The sequence below is a fragment of the Lissotriton vulgaris genome, chromosome 7, assembly GCF_964263255.1.
Source record: "Lissotriton vulgaris chromosome 7, aLisVul1.2, whole genome shotgun sequence".
Lineage (NCBI taxonomy): Eukaryota > Metazoa > Chordata > Amphibia > Caudata > Salamandridae > Lissotriton > Lissotriton vulgaris.
The window spans coordinates 1039303225-1039323700 of NC_141695.1; positions in this window are offsets into that span (position 1 = coordinate 1039303225).

The window sequence follows — 20476 nt, forward strand, 5'->3', positions numbered from 1 at the left end:
CGAAATCTAACAACTCTTTTAATTATTTGTTATTTTTTTAACTAAATGTATATGTGTATCTTTTTGATTTCTTTCTAAACCGAATACAGATTATTAATTATAAACTTAGTTTACTATGGTTAGTCAATAGGAAGAGGTGTCGGAGAGGATACCTCACGATCTGAAGCTGGCTGAAATGCATCTGCCCTCTGCCCTAGTTATAGTCTGGGACTACCGACCACCCCCTCTCTTTCCTGTGCACCACCACATCAACCCTTAAAGTAATTAGCCATGCGAGGAGGTTTCTTTGGAAGGCAGGGGGTCTCACAACCCCCCGGCCGTATTTATTAAAACATGAAAACAAATTAAAATTGTTGAAATAATACATTATTTACACAATCATTAATATGCAAAATTCTGACATTAGATTTACAGCAATGCAGACAGGTTTGAAAGGGCTAACCTTAACAAATGTCTAATACAGCGTGTTTCCTAACCGAATCTAACATCTTACGTATGAATTTTGCATCATAGCATTTTTGGGCCTACGGCAAGGTGGCTAACCGGTGTCAGATCCTTATTACCCAGCTACGCCCTCACGTATGAGTGTGCATGCGCCACAGGGCCCGGTTACCGGGAGAGTACTTTCCCCTCTCCTGGTTAGCCTGTACGCTCCGTAAACTCCATTAAACCAAAGGAGGGCCCTTTCACTCTGCGCCGTTTGATGTTATAGTGTACGTGCGGGGTGGCTAAAATCCCAAAGAAAGCGTATTCTGCCCCTGAAGTTCTAGGAGAGACCATTTGCCCCTCCCCCTGGGCACCCCATTCGAGAATGGTGACGCCCCTAAGGACCTTAAATTGACTGGTCGGGGCGTGGCCAAGATGGCGGCGTGATGGGACGCGCTTTCCCGGAGCTCCTGCTGACAGCGATCATTAGCACGGGCCCTCGGCCGATATAGCGTCTGTCGGTGCCCGGCGGTGGTGGCCCTGACCCCAGGGATCATCGGGGGGGACAACTTTCGCTTCGGACTTGGAGGCAGTGAAAGGGAGCTGGGTGACCGCAGCCGAGCGGACGGGGCGGCCGCTGAAGTGGAGCGCGGTGAGGTGGCTGAGCCGAGAAGACAGTGAGGACTGGCCCTGTCAGAGCGGAACCCCCGAGGAGGCACCGGAGGGGACTGCCTGCATACACGCAACGGAGCGAGGGCCAGGGCTTCGGTTCGCGGGAGAGAGGACGGAGACGGCGCTCCGGCGGCCTGCCATTTTATGGAGCATTGGCGACAGCGACCTGCTGGAATCCTGGCCTGTGCCGAGTTGTGAGCGGCCCACACACGGGTGAGACAGGCCCTCAGAGAGCTCGGCGGGGAACCGGACGGCCGGGCACAGCAGCGGATAAGGTGGACTCTTGGCTGATCGATGGGGGAGACGAGGCGAACCGCCATTTTGTGTATCTGCCTGGTGCTTTGGCAGCAGTGGTCAGACTGAGAGGCGCATGGTGGAGGGCCCCGGTGGCTTCTGCGGAGAGGGGCAGGAACGCATTGGGACTGTGAAGGAGCACCCCAGGCAGTAGACGGGGGGTGCTGTTCTCGAGCCGCTCACCACATATTGCCCGACGCGGGAACTGGGCCCCGTGGGGTTGTGTTGGACAGGTAGAAGGGAGCCTGGAGAGCCCTGAGACTGGAAGCCGGCCCTGCGATTGCGGTGTGGACCCACAGGTGGAGGAGGTAGCGGAGACGGCACGTGGCGCTGGCGCCTGGTTCTGCCCAGGGACGCTGGGGTTCGAACCTTGGAGCTCATCCCTGGTGCTTGGACTGTCCGGAGGAGGGTGGTCACTCGCCGAAGCATCGGAGGAGCAGGCGGCGCCTGAAGTGCAGCAGGGAGCAGCAGGTGTGATTGCCAGGGTTAGTGAGGCCCTCCGCTGGGGACAGGGTGCGGACGGCTGCGGGTGTCGGGGGGTCGCAGTAACGACTCCCGGAGAGGCTGGAGGCCAGAGCGAGGTCCGGCGGGTCGACGATGTCTGCTGCCAGAAACCGGAAGGAGAGAACGGTCAAGGACCTTTTTGCGTCATCCCAGGTGAAACCCCCAGTCAAGGATATGGCGGCTGGATCCCCAAAGCCAGCGGTGAAGACATCGGAAGGCAAAGACTTGATTACAAAGGCCCTCTGGGAGTCCCTCTTCTCTGCCTTGCGCGAGGACATCCAATCCCTGAAGAAAGAATTCACAGACGAGATTAAAGAGGTCCATAGAGACATGGATGGTATCGGGGAAAGAGTTGCGGACCTCGAAACTAAAAGCGACTCCAGGGACTTAGAGATAGAGGGGCTGCGCCAAGAAGTAGGCCGCCTTCACGACCAGCACGTGTACCTCCAAGCTCATATGGAGGACCTTGAGAATCGTTCCCGGCGCCATAATGTCCGCATTCGGGGAGTGACCATGGCGGAGGACACCAAGGATCTACTGGGCTTCACTAACGGTCTCTTCAATCACATTTTGGGACGCTCGCCGGAGGAAGAGATACGTATTGATAGTGTACACAGAGGGGGCCCGCCGCGCTCTCCTAAGGCCCCCCCGCCCGATATCCTGGCATGTGTACAGGACTTCCGCACTAAAGAGGAGATTCTCCAAAAGGCTAGGCAGCTGCACATTCTTCCCTACCGGGGACAGGCACCAGTCTTGTATCAAGACCTGTCCGCCATCACCTGGCAGAAGCGACGGCTCTTCAAGCCGGTTACGGCCTTTCTACAGCAGCACAAAATTCCCTACAGGTGGGGTTAGCCCTTCCAACTAATGTTCAAAAAGGACAACAAACTGTTCCAATTGAGATCCCTGACAGAGGCCTGCAGATTGTTGGGGATAGATCCACCAGAGGAGACGGACGGAGAAGCGGACCCCACGCCGGACAGACGATGGAAGGCCCAGATGGCAGCAGCAGCGCAGAAGGCGACGAGTCAACAAGCCTCCGGCAGCGGCGATTGAAGTGGGGCAGCTTGCAGCCGTGGCGGCGGTGTCCTCCACTCCGGAGGGGGTCCAGCCCAGCTGAGAGCCGACTCATGCCCTACATTGGATGGGCGGGTTTGGTAGAAATGGACCTGCTGTCGGCGGGAGACCGGGACTCGTGAGTGAGGTGCAGTCGATCTTCCCCGAGGTGACACTTTACCATTCATCCTGGGATGATGGACATTGACTTTGGGTGTATGGGGGGGCGGGATAGTTGTAATGGTTTTACTTCAATCTTGGGCGGGTAGTTTTGGTGGGATGGGGGGGTTCAGGATCCGAGTATGGCTGGGGGTGTGTGAGCGTACTAAGGTGTGGGTCGATGTGGAGCTGCTGGGGCAGAGAGGTCGCAGGTGCTCAGAACAACTGCGGGACAGGCGGTGGCCGGCGAGTGGGCCAGTGGTCTGGGTGCTGGAGTGAGTGAGGGGAATGCTTCCTTATTTCTGCGACTGAATTGTGCGTCCTCACGTTGAATGTACGTGGGCTTAACAACCCCGTGAAGCACCTAGCGGTGTTGTCCCTGCTGGAACATTGCAAAGCAGATATCTGTCTTCTACAGGAGACGCATTTGCTTTCCAAAGATTGCCACAGGCTCGGGTCCCGTCACTTCCCAATACAATACTTTTCTTCGGCACCCACAAATACGGCAGGAGTGGTGATTCTGGTGTCCCAGCGGTTTAAGGGGAGGGTGTTAAGCAAGGGAGCCGAGCTTAAGGGGCGCTTATTGTCCTGCAGATTCTCACTAGGAACAGACACCTTCACGGTTATCTCAGTATATGCTCAAAATGAGGGACAGGAGAGGTTTTTTCACCAGGCGCTGAATGAGGCAGCCTCTGCACCTGACAGACACATTCTTGTGGGGGGGACCTTAACCTAGTATTCAATAACCTCCTTGACAGATCAGCGCAGCGGTCCACGCAGGCGGGCACCCTTTCAGAGGGGGGACGAAGAAGAATGGAAGAACTAGGACTGACTGACATGTGGCGAAGCTTGCACCCGGGAGTCCGGGATTACACATACTACTCTAACGCCCACAAGACCTATGTGCGCCTTGACCATTTCTTAGCATCCGCCTCGCTGCGAGCGCTAGCATCTAGCGTAGAGATAGGAGCAGCGCCGCTCTCTGATCATGCGCCCCTCTCTGTTGTGTTCACCTTCCCACCTCTTTGGCGCTGCGCACGTAGTTGGAGACTGCGCGACACATTACTACATAGAAAAGATGTGGTAACCAAAATTAAAGGAACCATAACTGACTATTTAATACACAACCAGCCGTCGGACACCTCCTTTGCGACCCACTGGGCGGCTCTCAAAGCGGTCCTACGGGGAGAGTTCATAGCGATCGCGGCGGCAGAAAATGCAGACTGGGCGCGTAAGAGGGAGGAGCTCTCCTCTCGCACGAAGGAATTGGAACAGATACACCAGCGGACGGGGGCACCGCGGGTATGGAGACAGCTGCGCCTAGAGCGTCAACAGCTGGCGGCATTAGACCAGGACCAAGCGGAATATGCAGCTTTGCGAGTATGACACGTGTATTACACAGGGGTGACAGGTGCGGGAGACTGTTGGGGCGCGCTCTTCATGAGCAACAGCAGCGACACACACGGTGTAGGAGATCCGTACTCAGGGAGGGGAGAAAGTGACCGAACACGGGGCCATAGCAAAGGCTTTTAGCGACTTTTACACCACTTTATACGCAGGGGCTCACCTTGACCCCGCAGATAGCACAGCCTTTTTGGACTCGGTGTCCCTCCCATCCTTGTCGGCAGAGCAGTCGGAACTACTTGAAAGGGCGATCCGTCCCGAAAAGGTTATATCGGCGATCTCACGCCTCAAGCTGGCCAAGGCACCTGGTCTCTGCCGTCTTTTATAAGACTTTCTGCTCCCAGATTGCCCCAATATTGACCGCCCTTTTAAATTCCTTTTCCGATACCGGTGCTATCCCTAGGGATCTGAAGAGGGCCACGATTTCAGTTATCCCCAAACCAGGGAAGGACCGAACGCAATGTGGAGCCTACCGGCCCATATCACTCCTTAATGTGGATCTCAAACTTTATACTAGCATACTGGCGGCGCGGGTAGGTCCACTAATGCAGGGTTTGATCGACCTGGATCAAGCCGGCTTTATCCCGGAACGACAGACAGTCGATAACACGAAAAGGGCGCTCCATTTGGTTGAACGGGCCACTAGGTTGCCAGGCGTATTCATGATGCTGGTAATAGACGCCGAGAAGGCGTTTGACCGTGTTCATTGGCCGTACCTGGAACAGGTGCTTACCAGGGCGGGGTTGGGAGTTAAATTTCGCACATGGGTCTTGAATTGCTACACCTTCCCCACAGCATCAGTGCGAGTTAATGGCTGCTCGTCGCCCACATTCCCCATTGAGAGTGGAACTCGGTAGGGGTGTCCGCTTTCCCCCCTGCTCTTCGTGCTGTACATGGAACCTCTAGCACAGGCTATGCGAACGGATCCAAAGGTGCGAGGGATTAAATTCGGGGCATACATCCACACGATCAGCTTATACGCCGACGATGTCCTTCTCTCCTTCGATTCCCCTGCAGCTTCATTAACGGCCGGCGTAGCGGTCCTGGAGGCGTTTGCAAAGGCTCCCGGCTTCAAAGTAAATATGGCGAAATCATTGGTCCTTGATCTCTCCCTGGATGCACGGACACGTGCCTCGTTGGAAACTCAGTTCCCTTTCCGCTGGGCGGATGGCGCCGTCCCCTATTTGGGGATACAACTGGCGGTTACGCTGCAGGATACGGTGCACATCAATTACGCCAATCTCAGTTGCACTATTCGCTCGGAATTGGGACGGTGGCGGCACCTCCCGCTTTCCTGGCTGGGTCAGGTGGCAGCGGTGAAGATGACGATCCTCCCGCAGATTTTGTACATCTTTCGGGCTATTCCGCTTCGCCCCCCTGAGGGCTGGATCCGCCGTACACAATCGGAGTTGGCGCAGTTTGTATGGAACAGGAAACGGCCTAGGATTAAACTGCGGCTGGCGATGCTCCCCCCGGAGAGGGGTGGCCTAGGCTTGCTGGATTTACAGCTCTATTATCAGGCGACCCAACTCCGGACCCTTGTGGAATGGAGTAAATGGGAATCGGAACGGCACTGGCTTTTCCAGGATCAGGCCGTGGCGGGACGTCCGTTACAAGAGGTGCCTTTCCTTCGACAACACCATCGACCCCCCAACCTGTACGCCTCGTTTATCACGAGAGTCCCGCTTGAGGTCTGGGATCAAACGTGTACCCAACATCGCCTGACGACGTTTCCGTCGCCTCTCACGCCCTTGTTAGAGAACCCTGAATTCAGCCCGGGTAGAGACGTTCGAGCTTTCGCACGCTGGCGCCCGGCGGGTTGCAGATGCCTTTTTCACATGTATTCGGGTGACGGCGTGATACCCTTCGAGGATCTCCGGAAGGTCTATGGCTTACCGGAAACAGAGCGCCTTCGGTATCTTCAGGTGCGGCATTTGGCGCTCCACCACCTGACCAGTGGAGAAGCGAATCGCAAGCTTAGTAAATATGAATATTGGCTTCTTTCGCGCACTGCAGATAACGTCTTATCTCGGACATCTATCGATTACTCTTGGACAGGTACTCACACGTTTATAACACTGGACGGGTGAGGTGGGAGAGAGAGCTAGGGCGGAACTTGAGTAATTAAGAATGGGACGACATTTACTACCGCGCCCGACATTCGGCCTACCACATGGGGTTGACGGACACCTTTACCAAACTAGTGGCCTACTGGTACTATACACCGGAATGGCTGCATGAGATGGACCACACCAGAGATGCTTCCTGCTGGCGGGGCTGTGGGGAGAGGGGCACTTTGACACACCTTCTGTGGGACTGCAGGCACATCCGGGACTACTGGAGGGAGATCCTGGACGAGGTGGACACTCACTTCGAGGCGGAGATCGATTTCCGGCCTATGTCCTGTTGGGGCTTCCCAATGCCCTTACCTTCCCTTTGAGAGCACGCAGGGGCCGACTAATGGCGATAGCGCTGGGTTCGGCCGTTCAAGCTTTACTGGCTCTGTGGCGCACTACGCAGATCCCCACTTTCCAAGGTGGTTGGGGCGGCTCTGGTCTGTCCTTGGCATGGAGAAACTATCCCTGGTGAGGGCGGGGAAGGGGGCTAAATATGCGGAGCTGTGGCAGCCCTTCCTGTCCCTATTGGCCACTGAATTTTGAGAGGTAACCTGCCCGAGATATTTACGATTACTCCGCTTATCACACACGGATGACTGAATGGTTCAAGTGCGTATGGTGGTATGTTTGGTGCGAGATATTGGATCCGGAACGAGGGGGGGGTGGGTAGGTTGAGGAGAAGTTGTGGGGGGGGCGGGTTCAGGGTGGGATTGTTTCTGGTTGTGGCTCTGTGGATAATGGGTCGGCCCCATCTGATAGGCCCGCGACCTCCGAGGACTATTGGACTATGTGGAGGTACCCTATGGTGGGGTTTTGTTAATATTACCATAATAATTGGTAGCTTGCCACTTGTTTTGTACAAAAAAACTTCTCTGCATTGTGAAGAGCCTTTCTTTTTGCAATAAAAAGATTTAATACTAAATTGACTGCTCACCGATCATGACCTTACCACCGCAGGCCAGCATAGTTGACCGACAATCTGGCCCCCCCAAACCTCCTACTCTGAAAGGTCATACTTGCCTAGCAAAACCCTCCAACCATGCCAAAATATTCTTCGTCAGTAACTCATTGCCTGTCTCAGTCAGGTGGACCCCATCCTGCAAGTAGAAATGGTCCCCCCAGATGCACCCATGTGAAATATTCTGCAATTGAGGTGTTCGAAATAATTTCTCAATCTTGTTGTTGATCCTCTTTACCGAGACCTAACAGAGTTCCCCCCCCCCCCCTCCACTGCAGCCTAGGTATCAACTGAGACCACACTATGGTGCAGCCAGGGCATGTCCTTGCAAGACAACCCGCTACCGAGATAATCTCTTCCATCAGGACCCTCCTGCCCAGTTTTACCAAATTGTTTACACCCACATGTAGGATAACCACTGAGGGCGGCGGGGTGTATTTGTTGAGTAATTCTGAAAAGAACCCCCTAAGCTGGCTGAGGCAGAACCCACCCTACCATGAAAGGAAACCTTGAAACCCCCCTGCTCCGCTCTCCGTCTACATTCGCCTGAAAGGAAAACGGGTTTAGCACGTTTAACATACGAGTGACCAACAACCCATACTACATGTGTCCTCCTCCTGTCTTCTCGCGTTCGCCGTGATGATGATGGATGCTGTTGATGACCCGGTACTAGTTTCCGCCTTGCGTCACAGGCTCGAGAAACTGAAACATAAACAAAACAACAAGGCAGGTGTCAGAGTGATTTAGTTGTACCTCACAACATGTGCAGCCACACATAATCAATCAATCAATCAATCATGACATTTATATAGCGCACTACTCACCCGGAGGGTCTCAAGGCGCTTGGGGAGGGGGGGGTCCGCTACTGCTCGAACAGCCAGGTCTTGAGCTGCTTCCTGAAGGAGATGTGGTCTTGGGTCAGGCGGAGGTGGGTCGGGGGGAGTTCCATGTCTTGGCGGCCAGGTAGGAGAAGGACCTTCCTCCTGTTGTGGCTCTTCGGATGCGGGGGACGGCGGCAAGGGCGTGGCTGGTTGATCGGAGCTGGCGTGTGGGAGTGTAGAAGTTGATGCGGCTGTTGAGGTATCTCGGGGCATGGTTGTGTAGGTCTTTGTGTGCGTGGGTGAGGAGACGGAAGGTGATTCTCTTGTTGACCGGGAGCCAGTGCAGATCTCTCAGGTGTCCGGAGATGTGGCTGTGTCGGGGGATGTCGAGGATGAGTCTGGCTGAGGTGTTCTGGATTCGCTGGAGTCTCTTCTGGAGCTTGGCGGTGATTCCGGCGTAGAGGGTGTTGCCGTAGTCCAGTCGGCTGGTGACGAGGGCCTGAGTGAACGTCTTCCTGGTCTCGGTGGGGATCCACCGGAAGATCTTGCGTAGCATGCGCAGGATATTGAAGCAGGACGAGGAGACGGCGTTGACTTGTCTGGTCATGGAGAGGGAGGAGTCCAGGATGAAGCCCAGGTTGCGTGCGTGGTCAGTGGGTTTGGGTGCGGTGCCCAGGGCGGGGGGCCACCAGGAGTCATCCCAGGCGGAGGGCGAGGAGCCCAGGATGAGAACTTCCGTCTTGTCTGAGTTCAGTTTCAGGCGGCTGGTCATCATCCACTCGGCTACGTCTTTCATCCCTTCGTGAAGGTTGGTTCTGGATGTGGCGGGGTCGTTGGTGAGGGAGAGGATCAGCTGTGTGTCGTCGGCATAGGAGATGATGTTGAGGTTGTGTTGGCGTGCGATGGCCGCAAGGGGGCTCATGTAGACATTGAAGAGGGTGGGGCTGAGCGAGGAGCCCTGAGGAATGCCGCAGATGACTTCGGTGGCCTTTGACCTGAACGGGGGTAGGCGGACTCTCTGTGTCCTACCAGCGAGGAAGGAGATGATCCACTCCAGTGCCTTCTCCTGGATTCCGACGTTGCTGAGGCGCTGCACTAGGGTGCGGTGACAGACAGTGTTGAATGCTGCGGAGAGGTCTAGGAGGATGAGGGCCGCTGTTTCTCCGTTGTCGAGCAGGGCTCGGATGTCATCGGTGGCTGCGATGAGGGCGGTCTCGGTGCTGTGGTTGGCCCTGAAGCCCGACTGTGAGAGGTTGAGGGATCCATTTGTCTCGAGGAAGGCGGCCAGTTGCTTGTTGATGGTCTTCTCGATGACTTTGGCTGGGAACGGGAGGAGCGAGATGGGGCGGTAGTTTTTGAGTTCGGTGGGGTCCGCTGTTGGTTTCTTTAGTAGAGCGCTGAGTTTGGCGTGCTTCCAGCTCTCAGGGAAGGTGGCGGTGTCGAAGGAGGTGTTGATGATGTCCCGCAGGTGGGGTGCGATGACAGCGTCGGCCTTGTTGAGGACGTGGTGAGGGCAGGGGTCGGTAGGAGATCCTGAGTGGATGGAGTTCATCGTGCGGATGGTGTCATCGGTGCTGATTGGGGTCCAGGCGCTAAGGGTGGTGGTGGGGGGCGTTGGTGCGGTTGTGGGGAGCGTTGGTTGTGTGCTGAAGCTGCTGTGTATGTCCGCGATCTTATTGTGGAAGTAGCAGGCGAGGGAGTTGCAGAGTTCTTGCGATGGGGTGATGTCGTTGTTTCCAGCGTTGGGGTTGGAGAGCTCTTTCACGATGTTGAAGAGTTCCTTGCTGTTGTGTGCGTTGGTGTCCAGCCAGTCCTTGAATGCTGTTTTCTTGGTGGCGTGTATCAGTTGATGGTGCTTTCGGGTGGCGAGCTTGAGGGTGGTCATGTTGTCCGGTGTTGGGTCTCTTCGCCAGGCTCTCTCAAGGGCTCGGCAGTTCTTCTTGGAGCTCTTGAGTTCGTCGGTGAACCATGGGGCCTTCTTGCTGCCGGGTCTGCTGGGCGGGGTCCTCAGTGGGGCGAGGTCGTCTGCGCATTTGCTGATCCACTTCGTGAGGTTGTCGGCGGCCTGGCTGGGGTTCGCTGAGCTGGCGGGAGGGTGCTGGCTCAGGGATGCGGCGAGTTGGTCGGCTGTGATCTTGTTCCAGCTTCTTCGTGCCACCTGTTGCTGGTGGTGGTATAACATTTATAACTGTTGGAAGACCATCTCCCAATCCTCTTTACACTGCTGGCATGCAACCCTCTTGCTGTTGCTTCAGTGGCCGCTCCTATTCTGAACGAATGTGTCCCAAAATCCTTTGGATTTAAACCCGCCTTGCGGATTGCCATTGCCAAAACTCTTTTGAACTGAAACCTGGTCAATGGGGTACCGTCTGCATGTATTAAAAATGCTCCCACTGCCGCGCCTACCCATTGCCTGATGAATGCCTCTACATGGGACACAGGGCAGCAAGGATTAGTCCGTGCCCGGTGGAGTACCAAGCTATCCCCCCCGGCCTCCTGATCGGTTTTTGATTTAAGTATGGTTAAAAAAATTGTATCGCCCATTAATTTTGTGTTGTTGAGCCGGTGACCATCTAGTGTGTCCCACTTGTTGTTAGCCACCAGTTCGCTTACTCGTAATGCCCCAGAAAAGGCCAATGAAAATGTGGCTTTAAATAAGAGTACCTCCCCTGAGGATCTACAAGTGTCAGACAAGGCATCCAATACTGCTGTCAGCCGCTCCAAACCTATTGGTTGTCTGGAGTCAGTGGTATTCACTTGCAGGCGCTGCCACCCCCTCAATGCCTTCCGCACTATGAAACTGTTTGTGGGATCTCTGGCCCCTTTTAGCTGCACAAAGAAAGAGACGGCCGCCTTGTGTCTGCTAGCTGTCGCCGCTGAGCGCCCCTTTTTGTGTAATGTGTCCATGTGCAAGGTAAAATTCCCCTCTTGATCCCACTTATCCTCCCAGTCATTCCCCAAAAAGCAGCAATAAGACATAAACGCCCCTTCATAAGCTGTCCTGGTCCTGGGGGCTAGAGTGGCTGCCACGAGGTTCTGTAGTTGGGGGCACCAAATTGCCAAAGTGTTGTTGGGAAGTGTGCTGGTGCAGCCTCTGCAGATGGTAGATGTTCCCTGAATACCTGCATCTTAAAGCGAGAGAGTGCGTCAGCTGCGTTATTCAAGACCCCAGGGACTTGTTTGGCCCTAAACTGTACATTCAATTTCAAGCAAATCAGCACAATCTTCTTCATGAGGCGGAGTATAAACTTACACCGCGCTGCCTGTTGATTGATACATTCAACTACGGTCATGTTATCTGACCAGAAGATCACAGATTGATTGCGCAAATGTTCAGGCTAAACCGTTAATGCAACCCATATTGAAAACAGCTCCAAAAAGCCAATGTTCGCTGTCAAGCCGCCTTCTTCCCACCACGCCGGCCACCGTTGTGCCACCCACTTTTTTCCAAGTATGGCACCAAACCCCACACTGCCCGCAGCGTTTGTCCATTGACCTAACACCGCCGACGTAGTGGGGGGGCCACACCACACTACTCTGCCATTGAAATCCTCCAGTAATGCCATCCATATACGCATGTCCTGGCGAACCTTGACTGGCAATCTAGTGTGATGGTGTTTTTCCCGCAGGCCCTTCATGGCCTGCGCGATTGAGCGGGAGAAGGGGCGTCCCTTAGGTATTACTCTCAGTGCGAAATTCAGCTGACCCAAGGTCTGCTGCAGCTGCTGTAGCTTAACTTTCTCTTTATCCAAACATTGCTGTAGGGCTGCTCTGAATTTCGTGATCTTTTCCTTGGGCAACCTGAAACAACCCTCAACTGAGTCCAATTCTATGCCTAAAAATTTCAAGGATGTTGCTTGCCCCACCGTTTTTCCTGGTGCCAGCGGGACCCCAAAAGCCTGCATGAGCACACAAAATTCCTGCAATGCCCACGCACACTCCTGTGAGCCCGCTGTGCCCAGCAAAAGAAAGTCTTCAAAGTAGTGCATGACATGATGGTGTCCGGTTGTCTGCCTCAAAACCCACTCCAGGAAGGAACTGAATGTCTCAAAGTAGGCACATGAAACAGAGCAACCCATGGGCATACACCTTTCCATATAGAATTTCCCTTGAAAGGAAAAACCTAGCAGATGCTGTTCTAGGGGGTGTACTGGCAGCAACCGGAAAGCAGATTCGATGTCTGATTTAGCCATCAAGGCCACAGGCCCAAGGATCCTCAACTTATCCACTGCCAGGTCAAACGACGCATACTTTACACTACAAATGCCGTCATCGATAGCATCATTTAATGATGCGCCCCTAGGTGCTGAGAGGTTGTGGATGAGTCTGTACTCGCCATTTTCTTTATTTGGGACCACCCGAGGGGTGAGCAAACAAAATTAGGTACAGGGATGTCATCACTGGGACAGTTGATTTCTACACTCTGGCGTCCCGGTATATCCCACCGCTGGGATCCTGAAGCCCTGTGAGAAACCTTCCTGTAGCATCCTCGGAGAGGCATGGTCTGGGTACCTGTTCAGCCAGGGGATCATAGCCAGCACGTCAATCGGTGAGTGAGCGACCCGCAGGCCTCCCCCCCTAATCCGGTTTCTTCCTTCCCCTGTTGCCTGAGGTGTTACCTTTGGAGCGGCAAGCAGTTTCTGGGTGGGAAGAGTGGCCACATATGTAACATGCGTGTTTGAACTTACACGCGCCTGCTGCCCTGGTGCATCTCAGTCTATTAAAATCCCAACACACTCCTTTGCGATCCCCACTGCTCCTGGCTTTACCTGCCGCGTCCCCCCCTCTGAGCTGGCCGAAAGGACTGTTGGGGTTTGTTGGGATAGCCTTTGTCCCAGCTTGTGCCCGCACTCGCAGTTTGCCCACCTGCAAACTGGCCATACCATGAAATAGAATCAACCCTATCCCAAGATAGTGATCGGTCAAACTCCTTCACTTTCCTGAAGGCCATGTCATACTCCTTCCACCCATCCCCTCCATGCTTGTCACTGAAAGTTGTAATTCTACTCTGATAACAAGCCATTTCTGCCTGCACGTTGGGGGGACGCTCGGCCATGACTGCCGTAAAGACAGAGAAGGCTCTAATCCAATTAATCAATGTCTCCTCCATCCTGAATTTAGCCAACTAGGTCCGCCATTCGCTAGGAAACATCCAGTCCTTCTGTGTCTTGGCATACTCCATTTCCCTGTTATCTATAAACAGTAAAAAAAATTGATATACTTGCCCGCCCAAATCAACTCTTTCACCCCCTGTGTAACATGCTGTGTCAGGTTTTCTCTCCTGGAGGGTATTGTACCTGCCCCTAGTACCGGCAAAGCAACCTCCTTACCACTTTCAGCGACTTTTGTTGGTGCAACACTCTTGTCTTGTCCCGCGTCGCTGCACGAACCTGCGGCCTGAGGAGAGATCGGCACACTTGGCACCCTCCCCCTGGCCATCATGATCTTTGCTACTATTTTTTGCTCCTCTGCGGAGGGATCCTCGGCGGAAGGTAACACCCCCCCAATTCCCAGCCAGGGGTGTACTGCTGCTTTCTGTACTGCCAGTGCCAGCTCAGGCGGCACTTGACCCACTCCGGGAGGTGCAACAACTGGGGTGGGTGATCCAATGGTGGGCACCGGGCCAGCTGCCGGGTTCACTTCTGGTGCCATAGAAATTACCACGGGGACCCCCAAGGGCGCTATGTTTGAGGGTGTTGGCGGTGTGGCTGGAGCCGTTGCCACCGGTAAACTAATTGGGATCGGTGGAGTCTGTATGACTGCTACCGGAGGTGTGGGCACTCCATCGGGAACCTCCCCGGGGACCCCCCTACTACCTGTGACTTGGGAGCCCGCCCATTACTCTTCTTGGCCCTGCCCCGCTTAGGCAAAGCATCAGGTTCCCCCCTGGGCTGAGGGGGCACTATAACTCGCTTGGTCCTCCCCGGTGGACCTGCCTGATCATCTAACCTCTGACTCAGCTCCGCCACACTCCTCCTCAACTGGTCCACTGACCCCATTCTCCTGTCCATGGCTAACATCCTGGGCATCATGCCCTGCAGCATAAGCTCCATGCGGGTACGCTTAGCGCCGTGCCCTCTCGACATTCCTATACCTTTGCAGGTGGTGAACAACCTACACTCAACGTCACCAATGGGCACGATGTGCCTTGTACCTGTATAACCGTTGGAGGCTCACAGGCAGGCCGTAAGCACCACGCGACTGTGACTGCAACACACCAGCTAGCCTGGGTGCTTATGCGAGCGCACTCTAGCCCGGCGGCCCGACAGAAGCAGTGAAATGCAGGCCCACCTCTGTCCCCAGATCGCATTGTCCGCCGCGCCACTCTCCGTTCATTCAAGAATCTGCAGGGCCCCTTTTTTGACGGCCTACGATAAAAGGAAAGTTAGCACACAGTATTGACACCCCTGCAAGAAACTTGCCACCTTTTAGCTGAAAGCCAAACCTCCTTACTTCATATAAAATTACAATGTCAGCGTGGATCAAAATATCAACTTAATTCCGCTGTTCCTAATTGAAAACCATTAATTACCCCCTCACATTTAACACACGCCCCTATGTGAAGGATGCTCAAGCCACGGGCCTTGTCTGCCATCTTTGTTCACCCCCACAAGAATTGCCAGGCCCCTTAGACTCCCATTCTGTTTGCCCCGTCCTGTTTTATGCAGTTCCTAAGAGCACCACTGTGTTCTCCCATCCAGATACTAACCAGGCCCGACCATGCTTTGCAATTGCCACAAACCAGTTCCTTTTCAGCCCCCACCCCCCCTTTGCAGCCGGCACGATCCCCTTGCGTGGCAACCAGCTCCTTTACTCTTCTTTACTCCTCGCTAGAACTGGCGCTCACTCACCCAAATAGGAGGCCTGTACACAACCGGGAGCCGTATGCTCCTGCTCCTGTGCTCGCTTTGACCGCTACCGGTAATCGCTTTACCCGGTACTCGTGCAGTTTAAATAACCAGGTCAGTTAGATGGCCATCACCTGAGAACAGGACCGCACCAGTGGCCTCGAGGGTTGTATGTGAGGCACAGTCTCACGGAGCTTAGCCGCGTTATCTGGGGAATGGCTCTGACTGGCCCACTGATTAAACACCCACAGGCCGAGCGCGTAGTTGCTCCCTCGCCCCCTACCGCGTTACTTCTCTTTCACACTTCTGACGAAAATCCCCACACCGGCCTCGGCAGCGCTATGCAGGACCCTCCTGCCCGTGTGTGCCTACGAGGAAGCCGCCAAAGGAGGGCCCCTCGGGAACGCTGTTGAGGGATCCAAAATGCCTGCAAAATCCACTGCTGCTGACTGGACCCTTGGACAGACAAACTCCACGATCCGCCGGACCCGAAACCTACAAAACAAAAATAAAAATTATTCAGCCCCTAGCTGGGGGCACGGAGCGGGCCTGGAAAACGTGTGGGGCCAAGAGGGCGCCTCCCGCGCTCTCCTGGCCTTTTATCTGGTTGACTAACTGGGGACAGACCAGTTCCAGCTGGCCCGCCTCCCCCTGACCCCTCCCCTTGACCCGGAAGCAATCCTATCGCTTCCGGGTGAGCCGGCACCAATCGGTGGTAGGGCGCCCCCGCCGCATCATTAAGACGCGGCGAAGGGGGCACGCCCCACCACCGAGGATACTGGGGGAAGTGAAGGTCGATGCCCCGCCATACGTGCGAGGGGACCGAGCGGCCCCCCCTTTCCTTTCTTAGCAGTAGTGTGCAAGCTATGACAACTCGGTGGCTTTGAGTCCTTGTAACAAAATAGACCATCCATAGCCAAAGTGAACACGAGTCCCACTCAAGTCCAAAGTGATGATTCAGGGTGTCAAAGGCACAGTTCACAGAATCCTGGTCACCAAGCAAATGGTAGCTACCTACCGGAGATCTGGTAGGCTGCGCTTACAGACACTTCGCAAAGTTAATTGGAGACCAGTTGGGTATCCAATTTAAAATGTTATCCATAGCTTACAGGACTACTGCCTAAGAATTTAATTAATTTTTCTAGGATCCACACCACTCTCCTCTTACGTTTCTCTTCGAGATTGAGTAAAGTAACAGGTCAACTCTTAAAAGTCATTCTTTAGAGTTTCTCGTCTGAAATTAAATGTTTCCCAATTATAGAATATGTGTGCTTGTTTCCTGCTGAAACAAAAGTATTTCCCATAAATGATAATCTGGCTCAAATTCATGCAAGTAATAATATTCTACTTGTTTTATTATTTAGAAATAGTGTGCTCTGATCAGAGTAATTTACTTCTTGTCAGGCCTCTTACTAGGCAGTAACACAATGTTATATAAAGGGCAGAGGTACATGCTTCTCTTGCACTGTCAGCTTTCCTAGCCCCACAGGCCATGGCACACAGTGTTTGAAAGTGGCCTTGGAAGGCAAACAAAAATAACCTGTTGAAGACCCCTTCTATGTGTATTAATATGACATGCCTTGAGAAGGCACTTGAAATACTAGCATTTAAGAAAATTACCATATAACATTTTGGGTGGAGTTACATTTATAATACAAGTAGTCCATCGCAATGGACAAAGAACTTGGTATGTCACTTAAGGAAAATATAATGTATCGAAGCAAGAAACTAGTACAAATATTTTCTCATTTGGAAAAATATATACTTGACAAAATCACTTTAAATGTAAGTGCTACCATAAAAGTATTCTCAAAAGAAATATACAAACAGGGTGGTATATAGATTACATTTTGTATTTATCAGAGTAGAAAAGTTACTCCCAGGATTTTCCAGCACCAAATTTAAAATATTGGGATATTTCTACTGTATTTGATGCTGTACTGTTTTATCCAGAACTAATGGTGGTTTGTTCATTAAATGCACAAAGTACCTCCCACCGGGGATTCCAAAGCAACTCGATGGGGCTGGTCACTGAAACTATTTTTGCTCAGAGGAGGAGCCCTTAGTACTGGGGATAGGTGCTTGGCTCACCCAAATCTCAAGTAAGGATTGGAGAAGTGGGGTTTGAAACCAATATGTAGGGTTCTCCAGTATTAGGGGTGTCTTTCATAGATTCACACGCTTGAATATTCCCCGTCCTCGAAGTGGGAGTCCCACAGTACATAAAATAGCAATAAATGCTAAAATATACATATATGTGAGAATATAACATAAGAAAAACTAGAAGTAAAGACATAACTGAACCTCTGAAACAATTCCTCCATAGGAATGCATGGTAAAGAAAGAAAACACTTGTAACATATCATTGTCATTATGTTAGTCCAAACTACAGCCAATCAGGCCCCAGCACCCTCTAGACCCTTCTCCTCAGAAGCTCAAGCCCTCAGATTTTCTACAGCATGTCGTGTGAAGGGAGTCTCCCTGAGCTCTGCTCAGTTTTTTCCTCTACTGCTTCTTGTTTCTTGGACTTTTCATCATGTCAAGTAAGAAGTCTTTACCCTTTTACTTTTTGTTTTTTAGATTTAGAAATTCATTTGTGCGAAAAAGACATACCATGTACATTTGATATACACTTATTCAAAAAACATATAAAAAAAATTGCATATAAACAGCAGAACATCAATCTGAACATTTCAAATATACATTTGCACAAATGTTTGTGCATCAACATAAATATTCATTATTTGCACTATCTTTCTTTAGAAAGAAGTATATTAACAATCAGATGAAGAAAAAATCAGATGGAGAAAACGGTAAATGTCCTAAATAGTACAAGTAAGACTGAAGGACTTAATCTCTATATCAGTCATTCAAGGAGCAACTCATTGCTAGCTGTAGTCAAATACTTGTCTCCATTTGGCCGACGCGTTTCGAACTCGCTATTTTACTTTGCGTGTTCTCATCAGGGCTTTATGACTTTTTCCTGCAGGGTTTGTGCAAAATATGAATGAAAAGGAAGAATAACGTCAGTTCCTTTTTTGTGTTAAATAGCCTCATTGTTGCTCTAATATCTGCATTAGCTAGTAAATGCATACCTTACAAAAATCGTCACCAGTAGATGGGGTTCAAATATTATCTACGGAGGTCCCCGTCGTAGTGTCTAGGAGAAGGGAAACCAATGGAATGGAATAAATTGTCTGTTCCAATAGCGAGCCTAATGCCTGATGCCAAACAAAACACTCCTCACTCATACCTTATTCGTGTGAACCCTTCTTTACTTGAAGTTCAGTCAGTGTCAGTGTCCAACAATTGTTCATAGACGTCCCTGTGGGTCCTGGGTGCCTGCCCGGGGAAATAATGATTGGTAACTATCCCTTAATTACTCCGTTCGCGTCTATTCATATGGCCCATGAATCTTAAAATGTACCTGTGCTTCCGACTCAGTGGCGTTAGTTCTCCCGGCTTAGGGCGGGGTCCGCTTGGTATTTGTTTACGTGGTCCGTTTCTGAGGAAATGACAAGCGTTTGATTACATACTGCTTGTCGGTTTTACAACATTTAAGCTCACGAATCAAAAAACGGGATGTTAACCTACCCGGTAACCTCTGGTCAATCTGCAGTGGCTTACCATCGGTGCGCCATGTTTAGTGGGGGCGTGGATATTTAGGTGCATCACATGATCATGGGAATTCTGGGATATGTAGTCCATATCTGATGTCATAAACAGAGATACAATCTGACTTTTTTCCTTTCTTCGGGGCATCTATAGTCGAGAAATTTCCGACATAGAGTTCAGCCCAGTTTGTAGGCTGTTGAATCGCAATATCAGATAGGCTTCTTTTTTAAGTAAGACATCATCCACATCCTGGACTCTTCATGTGCCCTATTGTGTACAGGACTGTCCATTTAAAATCCATCTCTGAATGGCCCTGTTCCATAAAATGTTGAACCATGGGTGCAGACACAACCTTATTTTTAATGCGTGATCTGTATTGTGTGATGCGAGTGTTGATTTGCTGATTCGTTTTACCAATGTACAGCTTATCACAACTACAAGTGATTGTGTAAACTACATTCTTGGTTTTACAATTGCTAAAACCTTCATTCTTCCATCTGATATTCCTGTGAATGAATTCACTGCCCTCAATTGTTGTCTCACACAATACACAGTTTCCACATCTGTGGTGGCCTCTTATCTGTTTCATGCCCCATATCGAGAGCAGATCATGTTTAGGTTTTTCAATCATTACATCTGCCCGAACAATTTGTTGTCCTATGCTCCGGTTTTTTTTAAAAGCAAAAATTGGTCGTGGAAATGGGCATTCCAATTCTTCTAGTATGTGCCAGTTTTTAAGTATAGTTTGTCGCACCTGATGGGTATGGGGGCCAAACGTTGTGACACAGACTAGTTTTTCTAATTCATGTTTCTCTTTACGTTCAAGAAGACACTGACTGAACTTCAAGTAAAGAAGGGATCACACGAATAATGTATGAGTGAGGAGTGTTTTGTTTGGCATCAGGCATTAGGCTCGCTATTGGAACAGACAATTTATTCCATTCCATTGGTTTCCCTTCTCCTAGACACTACGACGGGGACCTCCGTAGATAATATTTAAACCCCATCTACCGGTGACGATTTTTGTAAGGTATGCATTTACTAGCTAATGCAGATATTAGAGCGACAATTTAACACAAAAAAGGAACTGACGTTATTCTTCCTTTTTAGACTCTCCACCTTCGTTACTTTCCAAGGCTTCTTGACTTTAACCCACATCCCTTTTATGACACTAAAACCATACAGTCATACTTTGACTTGTAATTCCTGTGATGGTCCTCAATTTTCTGTCTCACCAAATTCATATCCACACTAGTAGCAGTGGATTCTACAAGCCATATAGATATTTTCATTGGCTCATCTGGTAACAACAATAAGAGAAACTCATTTGGATGACTCAATGTACTTAATTATGTCACCCTCCACTAGTTTATTCAGTTCTTCAGATTCTCTACCTCCTCTCTGACCATTCTAGGAATATTCCTTGCCTTTTATATCTGGGAACAAACATCCTTATTAAATTCAATTGTCATGCTTGATATCCAATAATTTTCTAATTTAATACCAAAATACCTTGGGAAATTTCTTTAACGTGATACCACCAGTGCCCTCTCCTTCCTCCACAGCCATTACTGGCTCTGGAATATTCGGATTAGGCATCAT